Source organism: Rhinopithecus bieti, unplaced genomic scaffold (genome assembly GCF_001698545.2).
Source record: "Rhinopithecus bieti isolate Rb0 unplaced genomic scaffold, ASM169854v2 scaffold_82876, whole genome shotgun sequence".
Classification (NCBI taxonomy): Eukaryota; Metazoa; Chordata; class Mammalia; order Primates; family Cercopithecidae; genus Rhinopithecus; species Rhinopithecus bieti.
In genome coordinates, this window is record NW_016830546.1 from 199,599 (window position 1) to 204,270 (window position 4,672).

At 38.6% G+C, this 4,672-nt stretch overlaps 1 pseudogene; it reads left to right on the top strand.

The window, feature by feature from the left end:
• Window positions 1–389: 389 nt before the first annotated feature.
• LOC108524477 (glutamine synthetase pseudogene) lies at window positions 390–1,613 on the top strand (annotated as a pseudogene).
• Window positions 1,614–4,672: the final 3,059 nt, after the last annotated feature.

A 4,672-nucleotide genomic window follows, 5' to 3' on the forward strand; every position in this document is an offset into this window, starting at 1 on the left:
AGTTAGTTCAGTGGGAGATTTACTTAGTTCAGTGGGAGCATTATCTCCACTATTACACACTATGCAACTTAAAAGATAATTTTCAAAGAGAAATACACACTTGCCATGTACATGAACAATAATATTGCAGAAAGAAATGTCCTTGTTTCTTATGCAAATTGTTCCATAAATTTGAAAATTTTTGAATGTCACTGAATAGTTTGAGAAAAAACTTAGAAGCTCTTGAATATTAGAGTATTCAAAAGTGTGAACAAAAATCATGGGGGGAGAGTCAAGAGTGGGAGAAGAGCAGAGCATGTGAGCAGCACAGCGGCCTCCTCTCCTCTCCTCACCTCACTCTCGCGGCCTACCTTTACCCGCCTATCTGCCCAGCACCCAGAATACTTCCACCATGACCACCTCAGCATGTTCCCACTTAAATAAAGGCATCAAGCAGGTGTACATGTCCCTGCCTCAGGGTGAGAAAGTCCAGGTCATGTATATCTGGATTGATGGTACTGGAGAAGGACTGCACTGCAAGACCCTGACCCTGGACAGTGAGCCCAAGTGTGTGGAAGGGTTGCCTGAGGGGAATTTCAATGCCTCTAGTACTTTACAGTCTGAAGGCTCCAACCGTGACATGTATCTCGTTCCTGCTGCTGTGTTTAAGGACCCCTTCTGTAAGGACCCTAATAAGCTGATATTGTGTGAAGTTTTCAAGTACAATCGAAAGCCTGCAGAGACCAATTTGAGGCACACCTGTAAATGGATAATTGACATGGTGAGCAACCAGTACCCTTGGTTTGGCATGGAGCAGGAATATACCCTCATGGGGACAAATGGGCACCCCTTTGGTTGGCCTTCCAACGGCTTCCTGGGGCCTCACGGTCCATATCACTGCAGTGTGGGAGCAGACAGAACCTATGGCAGGGACATCGTGGAGGCTTATTACCAGGCCTGCTTGTATGCTGGAGTCAGGATTGCAGGGACTAATGTTGAGGTCACGCCTGCCCAGTGGGAATTTCAAATTGAACCCTGTGAAGGAATCAGCATGGGAGATCATCTCTGGGTGGCCCATTTCATCTTGCATTGTGTGTGTGAAGACTTTGGAATGATAGCAACCTTTGATCCTAAGCCCATACCTAGGAACTGGAATGGTGCAGACTGCATACCAACTTTAGCACCAAGGCCATTCGGAAGGAGAATGGTCTGAAATACACTGAGGAGGCCATCGAGAAACTAAGCAAGCGACACCAGTACCACATCCTCGCCTGTGATCCCAAGGGAGGCCTGGACAATGCCCGACGCCTAACTGGATTCCATGAAACCTCCAACATCAAGACTTTTCTGCTAGTGTAGCCAGTCGTAGCGCCAGCGTATGCATTCCCCAGACTGTCGGCCAGGAGAAGAAGGGTTACTTTGAAGACCGTCTCCCCTCTGCCAGCTGTGATCCCTTTTCGGCGACAGAAGCCCTCATCCACACGTGTCTTCTCAATGAAACAGGTGATGAGCCCTTTCAGTACAAAAACTAAGTGGACTAGACCTCCAGCTGTCGAGCAGCTCCTAGTTCTTCAACCCACTCCAACTCTTCCCCCTCTCCCAGTTGTCCCAATTGTAACTCAAATGGTGGAATATCAAGGTCTTAAAAAAATAATAATGGGGATTTTCCTATAATGAAATGATTGAAGTATTCATACCTATAAAATTTTCAGTGTTGAAAATAAAAAATAATTTTAAAGCGTACCTTCCAAAATGTCTCCTGTGAGTAGGTAAGACCAACCTGCATATCTTAAGATATTAGTTAAGAATTTAGAAACAGAGGAAGAGAAATTCTTAGCAGTGGTTATTTTGGTAAGTTTGCTTTAAAAAAACACTTTAAATCTCAATATTTCTAATGTTTTAAATTGCAGTGTACTAAATAAATATTTATGTTACTACTTTTTTCACTTCCCTATTCATTATAACCAACAAAAGATATTTTTTACATTTTGATGAAAAAATTTTGAAAGGTGACTAAACAATTGTGGTTTTCCCCATTGATTATTAAGATCACTTTGCATGATTTCAGCATGAACAGTCCTTTTGAGTCCCACACTACTGTGAAAAGTAAGGGTTCCTGTGATGGAAATTGAATCACCTTCAGAAGCATTCATGTTGATAAGACCAGTAGTTCTTATGTTGTGTTCCCCAGAATCCTGGGTGCCATCAAATTGTTTCACAGTTTTCAAACATTTCACAAATGTTTGATTTTAATTTCATTTAAAAAAATTAGCTTATTTCTTAAATTAATAAAATTTATTCTTTAGAATAGTTTTAAGTTTACAGAAGAAATTAGACGGTGCTGAAAGCTCCCATTTTATTATACATGTTTACTATGATTAGTGAACCAATATTAATACATTTTAGTGATACATAATTATACATATTAAAGCACATGTGATATTTTGATACAAGCATACAATGTGTAATGACCAAATTAGGTTAATTAGAATGCCTATCACCTAAAACATTTATCATTTCCTTGTATTGGGAACATTTCAAATCTTCTCTTCTAGATATTTTGAAATATACAAAAAATTATTGTTAACTATTGTCACCCTACTGTGCTATCAAACACTAGAACTTATTTCTTCTGTCTAACTGTATGTTTGTACCCATTAGCGAACCATTGCGCATCTCCTCACCTACCCTTTCCAGCCTCTGATAACCATCATTCACTATCTTCATGAAATCAGCTTTTTTTTAAAATCCATCACCTCAAGCATTTATCATTTCTTTGTGTTGCAAACATTCCAATTATCTCTTTTAGTTATTTTTTAATGTACAATAAATCATTGTTTGCTGTAGTCACCCTGTTGTACTATCAAATACTAGGTCTTATTCATATTCATTCTAATTATATTATTCTTGTACCCAGTAATTTCACACACACACACACACACCAACCCCTGGTAACCATCATTCTACTCTCTATGTCTATGAGTTCAAGTGTTTTAATTTCTAGCTCTTACAGATGAGTGAGAGTATGCAAAGTTTGTCTTTATGTGCCTGGCTTATTTCACTTAACATAATGTCCTCCTGTCCATCCACGTTGCAACTGACAGGATCTTGTTCCCTTTATAGGCAGGTAGTACTCCATTGTGTATAAGTGCCAACATTTTCTTTATCTATTCATCTATTAGTGGACACTTAGTTTAGTTCCAAATCTTGGCTATTGCGAATAGTGCTGCAGTAAACATGGGAGTGCAGGTATCTCTTTGATATACTAATTTTCTTTCTTTTGGGCGTATACCTAGCAAAGGGATGGCTGAATCATATGGTAGCTCTATTTTTAGTTTTCTGAGGGACCTCCATACTGTTCTCCATAGTGGCTGTACTAATTTACATTCTCACCAACAGTGTAGGAGGGTTTCTTGTTCTGCACATACTCGCCAGCATTCATTATTGCCTGTCTTTTAGATAAAAGCCATTTGAACCAGAATGAGATGATATCTCATTGTAGTTTCAATTTGCATTTATCTGATGACCAGTGACACTGAGCACCTTTTCATATACCTGTTTGCCATTTATATGTTTTCTTTTGAGAAATGTCTATTCAGATCTTTTGCCCATTTTTAAAATTTAAGTTCAGGAGTACATGTGCAGGTTTGTTACATAGGTAAACTTGTGTCATGGGGGATTGTTGCACAGATTATTTAGTCACCCAGGTATCAAGCCTAGTGCCCATTGTTATTTTTCCTGATCCTCTCACTCCTCCCACCCTCCACCCTCCAACAGGCCCCAGTATGTTTTGTTCCCCTCTATGAGTCTATGTGTTCTCATAATTTAGCTCCCACTTATAAGTGAGACCATATGGTATTTGGTTTTCTGATCCTGTGTTAGTTTGCTACGGATAATGGCCTCCAGCTCCATCCATGTCCCTGCAAAGGATATCTCATTGTATTTATGGCTGCATTGTATTCTGTGGTGTATATGGACATTTTCTTTATCCAGTTTGTCATTGATGGGCATTTAGGTTGATTTTATGTCTTTGCTATTTTGAATAGTGCTGCAATGAACATACACATGCATATGACTTTATAAAAGAATGATTTCTATTCCTTTGGGTATATACCCAGTAATGGGATTGCTGGGTTGAATGGTATTTCTGTCTTTAGGTCTTTGAGGAATTGCCACACTGTCTTCCACAATGGTTGAACTAATTTGCACTCCCACCAACAGTGTATAAGTGTTCCTTTTTCTTCACAACCTCTCCAACATCCTTTTTTTTTTTTTTTTTACTTTTTATTAATAGCCATTCTGACTCCTGGGAGATGGTATCACATTGTGATTTTGATTTGCATTTCTTTAATTATCAGTAATATTTAGCTTTTTTTTTTCCAATATGCTTGTTGGCCATATGTATATCTTCTTTTAAAAAGTGTCTGTTCATGTCCTTTGCTCACTTTTTTATGGGGTTTCTTTTTTTCTTGTAAATTTGTTTTAAGTTTCTTATGGATGCTGGATATTAGACCTTTGTGGGATACATAGTTTGCAAAATTTTTTTCCTAATCTGTAGGTTGTCTGTTCACTCTGTTGGTAGTTTCTTTTGCTGTGCAGAAGCTCTTTAGTTTAATTAGATCCCACTGTCAATTTTTGCTTTTGTTTTTTGCCCGTTTTAAAATGAATTATTAGGCCAGGCGCGGTGGCTTAC